The following is a 15,394-nucleotide window of genomic DNA, read 5'->3' as shown; positions in this document are numbered from 1 at the left end:
AGGGATGTGTATAATGCATTAATTCATCAGTATTTGTCAAAAACTCTTTAAAACTGTTTTATACACAAGGAAGGTGGTAATGATGCATGACCCGACATGGAGTTCACTGCACGGCAGATACCAGCAGACGGCCTAATTGGTTCGCCACCTAAACGGGATGTCACCGAAATAAAGACAGAATGTCAAACCATTTACTTTTGCTTCACCAGTCAGGATTGATAGTAGCTAGCAATGGGTGTAACGAATCAATTCATCAATATTTATTAGCGAGTTTGTTAAGAACGTTGCAGTTCATGTAGAATTTGGTCACTATACAAGCAATATATTGGAGGCACCAGCAGAAGACCTAATGGGTTTGCTACCTATACGGGCTGTCGTGGAAATCGAAGCAGGACGTGAAAACGAAGAGAAAAAAGTTTGCAAAGACATTTTTTTGGGGAATTATTGAACTACTATCTTTAGTCTCGTTCGGCGAAGAATTTGTCAGGAATGGGAGATGATAGTGCTCGGTATAATTAAAAGATTCATTAATATCTGTTCAGAACTTTCTTTAAAATGTTATTACAAGAAAAATACATTTGATCGGGTTATCAATACATAAAGAGATGAACTGGTGCTCAGACCATGGTGGCCACTATCGGAGGACCAAAACCCTGGGCTCTCTTGATGGGCTGATGCAGAGACAAAACAGGAACTCAAGAGGAATAGAAGAAAGTTTGTTGCAAGGTATATTTGAACTAAGGAATAAATAGGTTTGCTGTCAAAATATTGAAATACCATCTATAGCTTTAATAATAATAATAATAAATGAATTGAATGAAGTTCCACAGACTGGTGAAGTCAACACGTTTGCATACATTTAGTACAGTGGTCTATTTGATCATATTTTGCAACTGTTGGGCAATGCATTCGAATTAGAAAGGGTTCAGCTCTGAGCTTCCTTTCACTTCTACTTTTTCATTATTTTTGTATTGTTTGAAAAGGGCATTAATTGCAAATTTTTGAGAAGCTATTAAATATTGTCATTTTGGAGAACAGCTTAAGTGTTTTATGTCATCTAAAATTTGTATAAGAAAATCAACAATGATTCAGTACTTGGCCTTCACTTTTCCACTGACTTGTTTCATGAAGTTCATTCTTAGTTGATGTACTGTTTGATCAACTGGAACGCTGACCATTTTCTTACTTTTTCTCATCACCCCGATAAGAAAGAGACATTATCTGTGAGGCATTCACTGCGCAAGTCACTTTTTAAAGGTCTTCGCCCATCATCAGCGTGATGACTTTCAGATAAATGCCTCATTAAAATGTAGACTATATTTACACATTCAAAATGCTCATCTCTCTGGTTGCATGATATATAGTCAAGTAGAGTGCAAGAAAGGATAACATTGGAATGTTTAGTGGGCTGAGCAGGAGTAATGAATAAAGTTCTGTCATTTTGGATAATTATGAGCAAGGGTTCATAACAATTGCACCAAGTCAAAGAAATAATCTGCTTTGTGAACACATTCTTAGTCAATTCACTTTTTCTAGGATTTATAATCATCACAGGCACGGTGATGCAAACTCTTTATTCTGTTCTTAGAAAGCAAATACTTTTAACTCTCATCCATCCTGTTAATAAATATGTTCTTTTCAAGAGCAAAAAAAAAACAAAACAAAAAAACTCCACTATCATTTCCGAAAGTTGAAAAGCTTAATTTTCCCAATCTATCCTCCTGGTATAGACAGAGCGTTCATCTTCTTTTACGTCTTTTAAATTATTCATCTCCAATTCAGCCATGTTGTGAAGTAAAATGGTTACAAGGATGAGCCCGTCGCCGGCACTGATAGAAAGTGGCAGCGAGAGGAAAAGGACTTTATTGACAATGACACTGTTGATCTTCCACGTGAGTCATTTGACTGGTATGGCGCACTGAGGTGTGGTGGTGGTGGTGGTGGTGGGGAGGATGGTGAGAGCATCACCTGGGCCTCAACAGATGTGACGCCTCCTGTACTTGCCAGGCCCCATTAGATGCATCTGGTCTAAAAATAAAGCACTCGGGGCCATCTCCTCCTTTGCGGCGGAAAAATCGGATCCTGTTCCATCTCTGTAAAGTTCAAATGAGACAAGTGCTACCTGCTTAGCTACACAAATGAGTACCTGCGTAATCAATAAGGTAAGGCTTCGGCGCCTTGGCTCTGCTGCTGCTTTTCACGCTGCTGATTCCTTGAGTCTAGCTTTTTTTTTCTAGACGTGGACTGCACCACAGGGTCTTTCGTAAATGTTTCATATGGTTTCATCGTTCGTTTTTAGGTGTGGGTATTCTTGTCAAGAAAAATATTAAATACTATGTACTTTTTTCCAAACATTGAGTTTCATTTTCAAAGGCAGTAATGATTAAATAATATCTATCCATCCATGTTCTACTGCTTATTCTGTTCACGGTCAGGGGTGAGCAGGAGCAGACCCCTGCTGACTCTGACTGTGTTGCCCATCAGTCACCAGACATTCATTTTTAATTTTTTATTTACTATATTGAGATTTGTATTTAATTTATAATTTTAAAAATTTTGTAATTGCTTTGCTTTGAAAGGTAGGAAATAACACACGTTCAAATTATTTAGAGTTAATTGATAAATTATAGAGTATAACGTTCATGTTTGAAGGCAGAAATATTAACTACATTATTTTTTTATATTTAATTGGTAATTTCTGAATGTATTAGTATAATTGTTGATGGCCAAAAATATTAAATAGTTTCCCCATTTCCCCATATTAATCTTTCAAATAGCTATGAGCATTAATATCAACAACAGCAGTTATTTTTTTATTTACAATGCATCAATATTAAATGTCAAAAATGTGTTTTTGAAATAATAATTTATTCTGACAATTGTCTCATATAACAGGATTTCTCTTAGGGATAGGCCTTCATTTTTCAAAGTGTTTATTTGATTATCTACAGATTAAGATTTTTCGACATATATATATATATATATATATATATATATATATATATATATATATATATATATATATTCATTCAGTTTAGCAGATTGTGTCATGGCTGGAGAAACTGTGTGTGGGGCAGTTATAATGGAAATTAACCCCATTTACAGTGGGGCGAAAGTGCAACGCAGCTCACTAACAGACAATTTCAAAAATAGGCAGCTAAAAAAAAAACGATTTACTCGGTTGATTAATTTCACACGTGAGGTTTGAGAAGGCACTCCAGAGAACTATTTGTATACTGTTCAAGAAATTAAAAAGTAAATTGTCCAATATATATTCCATTTAAATAATGTTTGATCAAGGAAATGTAGTCAAATTCCTGTCCCTGGACATTCGGCTTCAACATATGTTGAGGTAAATGAGGCTGACCTCTGTTCAAGGAAGCAAAGAGGAAATATGAAGGAAGGCTACTGGTTGTCCAGAGCACATGTGTCTTAATTTGCCTCCTACTTTCAGATTTCCACTGAGGAGTCCCTGTTAAATGGGCAGAGTACAGTTTCACAGGCCCCCATACTGTGTGGTAATGTTGTGGGACAAAAAAAAAAAAAAAAAAAGTCTCATCTTGGTCCTAGCCCGAGGAGATCTAATGGTGGCTTTACAAGGCTAATTAACAAGCCATGAGCGAGGTAATGAACTTTCCAAATGTGCTGGCAAACGCAAAAATAAATGACACCCCAGTGAAGGCATTAAAGGAAGTGTGAGTGTACTTCAGAGCCGTCCTCCGGGAGAGAAGAATGAATTTGGCGCTTGCTATCTTTTCATTGCCTGACCTGAGAGAGTCTCCGCCGGCCCGCCGCCTGCCCTGGCCCCGAGTATTGATTGCTATTAATTAGTGCTCTTTGCACCTGTCTCCGAAGCTGCTCGCGCTGGATTTTTACAAGTTCACCCCTCCACACACATCTCCCATGGCCACTTGCGCACTTTAAATTGGCATTTTATGAATATGAATATCGTGTAATGCACCCTCTGCGTAAGGGGATGACACCGCGACTTTAAAGTGTACGGTAATCCATTAAAAGTGAAGAGGCACGAAAAAAGAGAGAGCCCTTATGTGCAGTCCTATATTTGCATTAAGAGGCTTGAGGTCCTTCATATAGAAGCAACATATAGGATGAACCCAACACTTCTTTGCCAATGTACAGAAGACCTTTGGAAATGTAATTTCAATCTTTAACCCTGCAAAATTGTAACTCTTTATATACACCAGAGGTGGGTAGAGTAGCCAAATATTGTACTCAAGTAAGAGTACTGTTACTTTAGAATAATATGACTCAAGTAAAAGTAAAAAGTAGTCATCCAAATATTTACTTGAGTAAGAGTAAGAAAGTACTCAATGAAAAAACTACTCAAGTAAAGAGTAACTTGTGAGAAACTTCAGATTTTGTTTTTTAAATCAGAGCATGAACATCAAATAAAATAAAAAAAATAATTATATATGAGAGTCGACACACACCTGGCACCATTTAAATTCTTAACTGCCCAAAAACCAACAACACATGCATTGGGCGCTACAGAAACATTATTTGCTTTATTCGCTAAAATGACTTCATGAAGAAGCTGTTTGCTGAAGAGAATTATTGATTGTGTGTGCACGTGCGTGTGCGACACCATAGGGAAAGTGCTAATTTTGCCATATTCATTGCCAAAACAACAATAGAAATATCTGCAACTTACCGCAAGGTATTTTCTCAAGTTAGAAGTGGGCTGGAATTTCCACGTTTGGGCAGCCACAATTTCAGAGCTACATGATAAAACTGTTGTTTTTTCGAGTCTGTAAAATAAACAGTCACGCGGCTGTTTTTTTGTTTTTTTTGGCCAATGGATGACATTCGTGATCACGTTTGATTGGTGCAACGGGCACCCTATGCGGAAGTCGAAGATGGAGTCTAAATATAGACGCGCACAAGCAAGAATGAATAAATAAAAGTAGCGCACGCCATGTTGATCATTGTAACGGAGTAAAAGTATCGATCCTTCTTCACATAAATACTGAAGTAAAAGTATGGTGCATTTAAAGTACTCTTGCAAGTACAGTTTATGGAAAATCTTTCTTGAGTAAATGTAACGGAGTAAATGTAACGCGTTACTACCTACCTCTGATATACACTAAATACTTTGTATAACAAAAAACAGGATCCCTGAACACTTTAATATAATTTCAAACTCATCTTACAACTTTACCCTAAAAAACAAGGTAAGTGCAAGAACGCTGGTGTGTACGACACCTTTGCAACCCAAATAATAACAAGACCTACAACATGTGTTAGCTTTGGAATAGCAAAATCATATACATGCCACGAAGACTCTCTGTAACTTCCACTAACAACCCAGGCTAAATGTAACTCTTAATATTTTATCCAGTCATAATATATCGCTGTAACATGCTTCCATAACACATTTTCAGCGATTGTCTGAAGATAGATTACAAAGGAAAATATATGTATTAGTAAATTTCTGGATTGCGAGCTGTGAATAGGCAGAGGTTCACTTCATCAACAAATAGTTTTGGAATTGATTTCTAAATATGGTGCATTAGCTCCTTGTGCGCTGCAGTTTTGCGGTGGAGCATTTTCCACGGGAAACTACAAACACCTTGAATGTAGTACTCTGAGCGAGACACGTTAAACAACCAACACCGGAGGAGAATGAAGAACACCTGTGATCAGAGAGGAGACGGACGGCAGGAAGAAAATAGAGGCAGAAAAATGGATTCCAAATGGATTATCTTTTTTTTTTAACTCGCTGATTGGCCCCAAAAATCCTGATCGTGTAAAGCCTACTGGAAACTATTATAAACTACGACAAAACATGTATGTGGTGTCTCCCTACAGTACATACAAATGGAGATCAGAAAAGTTATCAGAAAAGTTATCAGAACCCAACAGAGATCTGACAGTTGCTTGTCACCAGGCTGCCTTCGCATTCCATCCCCGTGGTATATTAAAAACTAATAGATTTTTCACAGAAGCCATGTGCTGTCAAGATTGACACTTCTCTCGCCAATATAATATTCTACTTGCATCGTATCCTTCTCTTTATCCTTTATTGCCATCCTTCACTTTGTTTTCTCTCTCTAGACAAATAATTAGTTGCTTTTTCTTTGGTAATAATGTTGTTTTATATATATATATATATATATATATATATATATATATGTGTGTGTATATATATATATATATATATATATATATATATATAAATTACTTTGCTGCTCCTTTGCCATGGAAAATATCTTTTGTTTTCACCATTCCATCCCATCATGCCTGCTGGCTATTGTCGAGGAGGCTTGGTAGTAGTGTTCACAAAGCACGGACAGCTGCACCCGATAATAAAAGATGCCTACCAGGCCGCCGGGTGCATTTCAGATGCAGCATAATGTTCCAGGCAGCACAACAGAGAAGTTGCACTTCTTATGGACTCATTTGCAGAGATTATTTTAATTAATTAATTTATTTTTGGGGTGTGCCTGCGAGGCTCGCCACCAGAAGCACTCGCCCATGAAGGTGTGCAGAATGGTTGTATAAAATGTTAAAAAGTGTTTTTAATATTGAGTTGGGCTTTATTTCACATAATCTATTTGCTGTCCCAAGTGCGAGACAGCCAAGGGAATCAGTCTGGAATTAAATGGCACCATTTGCTTCTTAGTCGAGCCTGTTTTATGGGGGATAATGAGCATTCCATGTGCTTTTACCTCATGAAGAAGACAGCTATAGAACTTTTTTTCATGGATTCCTTTTTCTTTCTCAACAAAAGACCAAAATGCACTAAAATACCCCTCTTACAGCAAAGACCCCTACGAAGGCCAAACAGTCCTTATCTGGATTGGCAGATATTGGTCACATTCATACAATCCAAGAACTCTTGCATTGTAATGTATATAATAACACTACCGCTCTTAATGGTCTACTTTTTTGTTTTATTTAGAGAAGATTGGTTGAGTACAGTGAACCCCCACCGCTGAAAAACTCACCTACAGTATTTACGGTTTTGTGCTCTTTCTGTAACACCCCAAGATTCTACAAGATAGTGTCAAAGGCCAATCTAATAGGAACGTAGCAAATGGTGTCAAGGAAGTATGGTGACGCGATACATCTCGACTGTTGTATAATTTTTGTATTTCGGGCTTAGTTTAGCCTGGGTTGGTAGCAGACGTTACGGAGAGTCTTCACCGCACATGTTGAAGTTTTTGCTCTGCTGAGCGGCTATTAAAAAGCTCAAGCATCTTTAAACTCCTTATTTTCAAGTGTAATATAAGATTAGGTAGACATTATATGTTTTGTGGGGATCATAGGTTATGGTTATTGTTTAAACTATCCATCCATCCATCCATTTTCTGAGCCGTTCTCCTCCTGGAGCCTATCCCAGCTGTCAACGGGCAGGAGGCGGGGTACACCCTGAACTGGTTGCCAGCCAATCGCAGGGTACATACAAACAAACAACCATTCGCACTCACAGTCACACCTACGGGCAATTTTAGAGTCTCCAATTAATGCATGTTTTTGGGATGTGGGAGGAAACCGGAGTGCCCGGTGAAAACCCACGCAGGCACGGGAAAAACATGCAAACTCCACACAGGCGGGGCCGGGGATTGAACCCGGGTCCTCAGAACTGTGAAGCTGACGCTCTAACCAGTCGGTCACCGTGCCGCCTTGTTTAAACTATTTAAAGGCAATTATATTGAAGTCCAGTTTTAGGGGGTGTCAATGAATGGAATTTTTTTTTTTTTTGCTTTCCACGAGATGGTTTCTTCCCTAGGTCTCATTGTGACTGTCACCTATGGTCACGAGCTGTGGGTCGTGACCGAAAGAACAAGATCCCGGATACAAGCGGCCGAAATGAGTTTCCTCCGCAGGGTGTCCGGGCTCTCACTTAGAGATAGGGTAAGAAGCTCAGTCATCCGGGAGGATCTCAGAGAAGAGTCACTGCTCCTCCACATCGAGAGGAGCCAGATGAGGTGGCTGGGGCATCTGATTTGATGCCTCCTGGACGCCTCCCTGGTGAGGTGTTCTGGGCACGTCCCACCGGGAGGAGACGCCGGGGACGACCCAGTACACGCTGGAGAGACTACGTCCTTCGGCTGGCCTGGGAACGCCTCGGGATCCCCCTGGAAGAGCTGGATGAAGTGGCTAGCGAGAGGGAAGTCTGGGCGTCCCTTCTAAAGCTACTAAGTGGTAGAAAATGGATAGATGGATGGATGGTTTCTTCCCTATCTCCCAGCATATATATATATATATATATATATATATAGCATAGTAATAGTAGTTACCTTATTGCATAACATCCTTGTCAGATTCAGATAGGAGGGAAGGGCTTGACTATGCTTCTAAAAAGTTCCTCACAAAACGTCCGAGGTCGAACAGTCGTCACACATGATGCATAGCACAAAACTTGAGCAAATCCCACGGGACTTCGGCATACTGGGTGAGAGCTGGCTGGCACCACGGAAGGGTACTAATGATGAAAAATAATTAAAATGATTTAGACCACAGAACGCTGTCCTCGCTACTCAGACAACAGCAACCTGTACTTCTCTAAGTCACATATCCGTCATCACGCATCATCAAAATGTCAGTTTTATTTATTTTTTATTCATCAATTTCCTTCTTTTTTTACTTGTATCACAGTTAATGTTAGACTGTTGTTTAAAACGTTCAGTTTCCAATCTTTCCCATGGACGAAATTGACTAAAATTAAAACAAATTTGATGTTGACCAGCATCCAGCCTACTGTAAGGTGACAAAAAAAAAAAAAAAAAGGTTAAACAGTGTTTATGCTGATGAGAATGCTGGACAATCAGTCCTGCAGTTTGCAATGGCTGTTTTCTTGAATGAGGAATCTTACTTGTAACTTTCTCGAGAGGTGTTCTAGTCAATGAGGTTGTTAGCTGGGAAAAGCATCCTCGCAACACAGAAAGCCGAATGAAAACCTTTGACATTGAATGGAATCGTTGCTTTTCATACTCATAATTATTCACACTCGATGGAGTTTTGAAACCCTCTTGTTGAACGTTGTTTCTTTGCCAACATGCATTGAGTTGAATGCACATAAGACATTATGCTGTCTCTTTCAAGTACAATATTGAAATGAATTGCTTAATAATAGGTGTAATGATAGTAATATCCTGCATAATGCACTGGTGTTTCATGCGGATGGAATGGGAATAATTGGACGAAAACAAACATTTGAATTGTCAGTTTTCCGATAGAACTACAGGCTGTGTACGTGTTAATGCATTAACACTTGTATACCGAGGGGAGCTTGAAACCTTCTGGTGCACGCAAAACTGTCAGGGGATACCTATGTGGAATTGCCTGGTGCGGTTTTTGTCCAAAGGCCCTCTCCCAAAGCTCAATATATTATTGTTTCCAATCCCTGCTTTGTTCTCCCCACACTCAAAACAGTCCACCACAGTTGAGTTTTGCTGGGCGGTAGTTTCGGGGCACAGAAGGGTATTTTGGCTTCATTTGCATGTAAAGTGGAACACAGTCCTCTAACGGCGTGAGGTGCCTCCAGACAGCCGCTCCCGTGTGGCCTGCCAGACTGCGCCAGCCAGCGGGCCCTCACTTATCCCATGCCTGCTGGGCTGGGCTATGACAGCAGACTGTGCGACATCTTAAGGTCCTGTCAATCTGCAGACTACCCCGACTGGGGTCACTCTTCTGAAGAACGGGTTGGCAAGGACAAACGTGAGCCGTTCACAGAGACTCCTCTTCAGCTCGACAGACAAAAGGCGTGGGGATATTAAAAAAGGCTCACACCGAGACCACTAGGAATAGAATTCAGGCGATGCTCTCGGCACTGTATAAGCATCCAATAAAGACCAAGTATGGGGGAGCTAATAAACAAGGAGGACAGCCAGCCATCCATTTTCCATAGCACTTATCTTGTTCGGGGTTACGGTAGGGCCTGAAGGCTTTCCAGCCAATTTAAGATGCAGTTTCACTTCATAGTACCGGTGATTGGGTTTCCAATTCAAAGCAGTTCCATAGGAAACTGAGGAAAAACATGCCACATAAAATGCATCAGGTGGAACAAAGGAGAATGAGAGAACAAGGATCTAATGTATACAGAATACTGTACATACTGGGAGGAGACACATTTAATCCAAAAGATTAAGGGCAGCAAGAAAACACCAAAGAGGAGACTGTGGAGTATAAAATAAATATCCCTAGCTTCCGGATATAAAACTGCAACAGGGTAAGCCAAAAGTTTAATGTTGGGACAATCTTCTCAACAAATGAGTGGCTTGCGATGGTTTGCCTCACCTATACTGTATTGAGTCAGCATGTCTGGAACCCCATACTAGAAATAGTACTTCATAGTATCTGGTAGACTAGTACCCTGTTTCAACAGTGAAAATGTGTCACTAGAGCCTTGTTGAGTTGATGACACCTTAGACTGATCCCAAGTCAATCACAAGGCAATTGTGATTGAATCACTCAGTGAGATACACAGTATGTGAACCACTTCAATACCAAAGGCCCACAATGCTATACAAATGTACGCCGAGTGGCACACTGAGAAAAAAGTCCAGATTGATGGACATTTTAGAACATTTATCAGACTTAATGAAAGTAGAAACTGTTGCCAGCTAACCCATCGTCAGTCTCTTCATACGCGTCTCCAAACTGACAGTAGTGGTGATCGAAATGGGACCCCAGCTCAGAGATTGTGTTTAGATAATGGCCATCTCCAATCATAGATAATCTTGCTCCCATCTTTTCTTCTTAGACAAGGTCAGGGGGAGAATATTCCTGGGCGAGGCAAGGAGGAGATAGGGAATGGGGGCAGCTCTCAGAAGATTTACTACTGAGATTCACTCAGCTGCCTCTATCACTCTGTTAACTTTTTTATCCTGTTGTCGTTGCCCCTTTCGCTCATTCCGCCTTCTATCTCTTGAATTCCTCCATGCAGTTGGCACACCTCGCTATCACTTGCTTCATCTTACTCCTCGCATCAGCGTACCAATGAGACGGCATAAGAAGAAAGCCAATAGTGAGAGAGAGAGAGAGAGAGAGAGAGAGAGAGAGAGAGAGAGAGAGAGAGAGGGACAGAGTGTAAAGAGGAGTTGACATTTTCTCATTCTTGCCCATTTTGGGATAAAGCAAATTGCAGAGGCTTTTGAATGGAGATGTATAGCTTGGCCGTCCACGGACTGTCAATAGGGCAAGTGAGTTGAGGTTCCATGCTTCACTTGTCTGTATCAGATGAATAGATTAGGGCAAAGAGAAAGAAAATTGTTAAAAGAAGACTAAGACCATAAGAAGATATGAAGCTCTCCTTCCATGCTCCGTTTTATATAAATAATCCATGGACAAAACTGAGAAATGAGTCATTAGTTTTGACCAAGTTCAGTGGTGGGATATTTCGGAGGACCCAGTTATATTGTTTATGGAGACGACACCTTCAAAAATCATGTCAGCACTTGCTGTTGTGGCTAATATGTTCTATATTTATTTTACAGTTGCAGAGAATGTTGTGTACAGGAATGGCTTTGTGTGATGATTCATGATGCTAGCTGGCTACATGTTAGCATTATTCAAAATGAGCTTGGGCTGTGAGTAATTTTTCATAAAATATGTTTTTGTCTGCATCTACAAGGTCTACATGGTTTATCTTGGCATCAAAGTAAAGGAGAGACTGATGGTTACTATTGATGTGAAAAACGTACTGTACAAATACAGTTGATGCTAATTTGTAATTGAATAATTGGCTTTCTGGGCTATAGAGACTTCTTGTTTTCCAGCCTGAATTGTGTAATGCAAAGTGGGCTATGAGAGGCCATCAATGATAGTAGCAAGGCATTTAGCAAATAATAGGAAACAAAAGCAGCATTTGAAGGAGACTTCCAATTGCAGGACCCAGTTTTTGTGGTCTACGGAGATAAAAGCTAAGTCGAGCCTTGTTAAATTGGGTAGTTTGGTACTTTTCAACTCCTACATCCGACATAACTTTGCTCACGTTCCGGGGGAAGCGGAAGACATCGAGTCCGGGTAGACTCCTCAATTCCACCGACACGCCTTCCCATGAGGAAGCAGAGTCTGGGGTATCTGAGGCGGGCTCTCCTATCTCTGGGGTTGAGGTCACCGAGGTGGTTAAAAAGCTCTTCGATGGCAAGGGGGTGGATGAGATTCGCCCGGAGTTCCTAAAGGATGTGGATGTTATGGGGCTGTCCTGGGTGACACGCCTCTGCAACATCGCATGGACATCAGGGACAGTGCCTCTTGATTGGCAGACTGGGTCCCCCTTTTTAAGAAGGGGGACCGGAGGGTGTGTTCCAACTACAGGGGGATCACACTCCTCAGCCTCCCTGGTAAGGTCAATTCAAGGGTGCTGGAGTGGCGGGTCCGTCGTGAAGTCGAATCTCAGATCCAGGAGTAGTAGTGTGGTTTTCGTCCTGGCCTTGGAACAGTGGACCAGCTCTACACCCTCGGCAGGGTCCTCGAGGGTGCATGGGAATTCGCCCAACCAGTCTACTTGGAGAAGGCGTTCGACAATGTCCCTTGGGGTGTCCTGTGGGGGGGTGCTTCGGGAGTATATAACCCCCTGATACGGGCTCTTCGGTCCCTGTACGACCGGAGTCAGAGTTTGGTCCGCTTATCTGGCAGTAAGTCAGACTCGTTCCCGGTGAGGGTTGGACTGGCATTACTCACCTCCCGACATATCCCGAGGCATCTGACGTCTCCAAGGGAGAGCTTCCACAAAAGCGGTCTTCTGCACCCACCAAATGGTAGAACATCTTCTAATGCCTTATGCTTGAGGAAACCGAGACCTCTACACAGACTTCATTGTTGATGTCTCGCTCGTGATAAATGTGACTTCATACTGAAGGTCCAAATGTTTCAATTGACGTGACAATGAATCTAGTGGGTTCTACTGCGAATTATACCTGACTGGTCATTCCACAAATGAATCCTGTGCTTCCTCCTCTCTCTCAGTCAGCCCGGGCTGTCTAGTTCCCTTTAACTGCACAGCTTCATAGTAAATCTCATTTCATTGTCAGCCGTGACTGTGGTTTACTTCCCTTGCCGGCGGCCGACTTCCTGTTGCCGTTAAAGCTCAATATCTTTGCTGGGGCCAGTCTGCTTGGTCTTATTTCAATCCGTGCTGTTACTGAGCCTGTCCTTCCATATAGAAACTTCATCTAACAGACGAGCGGCGGCTGTGCCAGCCTAAGAGCCGTCTGTATTTCATTCACACTGCCTGTTCGTCTCCGTTCCCGTTCGGAGAAAGAGAGGTAGTAATTGATATTGGGATCCATCCATCCTCCCCTCTTTAGCCTAGAGATTTAATTTATCTTGGTGAGAATGCCAATTGGCTCCCACACAAGCCTTGTCGGTCAGACTTTGCCCGTTTTTAGATGTCCATTTATTAAAGTGCCAACATGACAAAAATAAGACCTACTTTGGGCGTGTGTGCGCCAATAAAAATGAGCCATCCGATTCACACTTGGGGCAGATAAATCACCAATGTGGCTCAGTCTGATCCTATCCAAATCTCCACCCAGAAATTCAAGCACACGCCAACCGATTCACTTATAGCCAAATCCACCCAGCGTGCACATGTTTAACTGACTTCATCTGCATTAACCTCCTGTGATGGTAGTCACAGAAATGATGCAGTCTGTCAAGGTGTCATTGTGCCTTCTCTTGAGAGTCGGTGCCAGACATTATGCTTAATTTAAGAGGAAAATTGATATTTTTGCATGGGGTGACGATTTAAAGGTTGAGTGCACACACAAATGTTAAGGTAAGCAGCATCTGCAGATATTTAAGGGAGGGTCCTTAGTTTACGACAGTCCCAACATACACTGTTTTGAGCTTACGAAAGGTGCCCAGTAGTCCAGTTTGTGCAATGGCGTAAGAATACGTCATCGCACGGCACAAGAATGCATGATCAGTTACTGCCCTACTGTTTTCCATTTGATTGTTTATATTTATGAACTAGAAATGTTTTTCATACAAATATGTACAGTAATTGTGACTTTACTACTTTACTACTACTGCGTTTGCATAGGTTGGGCTATTGTGGGCAGAAGGTATAGGTTACAGATTTTTGGGGATCTCGTTCTAAGTGGCTCTATGTCGAAAATAATGTTCTCAATGAAGCTCAACACGTGTTCGAAAAGGTGACTCTTTCTTGGATATTCATCGTTTTGACATATTTTGCTCATTTTGATTCAAAACACAGACGTTAGCTCCTATATGTTTGAGATGAGTATGGTTTTGGAAACTTTGTTGAACAATGTCGCTGGTGAATATACAGACAGGTGTCAAACTCAAGGCCCGGAGGCCAGATCCCGCCTGCCACATCATTTTATGTGGCCTGTGAAAGCAAATCATTCAAATAATAATTAACGATTTTTGCTAAAATACCAAAATTGCAAATTGTCTTCACTTTTAATAATGTTCACATCTTGAAAGCATTTTTTGTTACCAATTTCCCGTTTAAAATGGATTAAATGGTTGAAATATTTTTTTATTTTTTACTGGCTTAGGATTTCAAAACTAGTTGTCCATCAATTTGTTGTGTATATTTAATAATATGAGACGAGTCAAAACGATCATACATTTATATGGGTCCACAGTCTTAATGCCCTACCAAGGGAAACCATAACTACGATGTGGCTCATGACAAAAATGAGTTTGACACCCATGAGTCAGGAACAATTGGAATAACTATTGGGATACATTGTGGTTGTTGATGACCATGTATTTCTAGTTAGATCTTAAACACCAGGTGGTACTAATGCACTCTTGGAATTGCATTTATTAATAGTCTTCTGAAATGAATTACCTTTTTGGTTGCTCAAACATGTTCACCACTTGTTGTGGCATGTGTATCCTGATGAAAATTTACCATTGGAGTCCCAAACAAGACAACACTCAAAATTTACTCGGTAGCGCCCCCAGGCCAGTTGGAGAACGGTTGCCCCATACAAAAGTTTCACCTATCGACACTCTTTTTTTTCGAAATTTGGTGAACATGTCCATCATAAAAAGACACATGAGGAAGTATCAAGAACTCATACACGAAATTGAGAGTAAGTCGGCCTTTTTGTTTTGAAGCAGCTATTTTACGTGAACTCAAGGACTGGTATGATCAGAAGCAGGTATATACACTAATCGCAACCTTTTATTTGCCTATGACATGAAAGGGGTCCACAGTATGATGTCAAAGTTTATAATTTATAAGTTAAATCTTTTGCCATGGAAAGGGGGTGGGAGGGCCCATTTATCACTGCTTCCAGCTTTAGGTTTGACTGACCCTGGTGAACTGTAATGATAAAAAAAATAAGCTTAAAAATTGCAATGTGAATATGATTATTTTTGAGAGCTGCAGTAATAAGAGGAAACTGTCAATTACAAAAAAAAAACCTACTTAAAATGGTACTTA

The 15,394-nt window shown here is 40.8% G+C and overlaps 1 protein-coding gene across 8 annotated transcripts in view; it reads right to left on the bottom strand.

Annotated features, from left to right (window-relative positions):
• The window catches only part of celf6 (CUGBP Elav-like family member 6), a 235,643-nt gene that overhangs the window by 69,932 nt on the left and 150,317 nt on the right, over positions 1-15,394 (bottom strand). The window lies entirely within an intron of this gene.

Source organism: Phycodurus eques, chromosome 2 (assembly GCF_024500275.1).
Source record: "Phycodurus eques isolate BA_2022a chromosome 2, UOR_Pequ_1.1, whole genome shotgun sequence".
NCBI classification, from domain to species: domain Eukaryota; kingdom Metazoa; phylum Chordata; class Actinopteri; order Syngnathiformes; family Syngnathidae; genus Phycodurus; species Phycodurus eques.
Note: the sequence above shows the minus strand (reverse complement) of the source record. Positions and strands in the feature narration are given on the sequence as shown.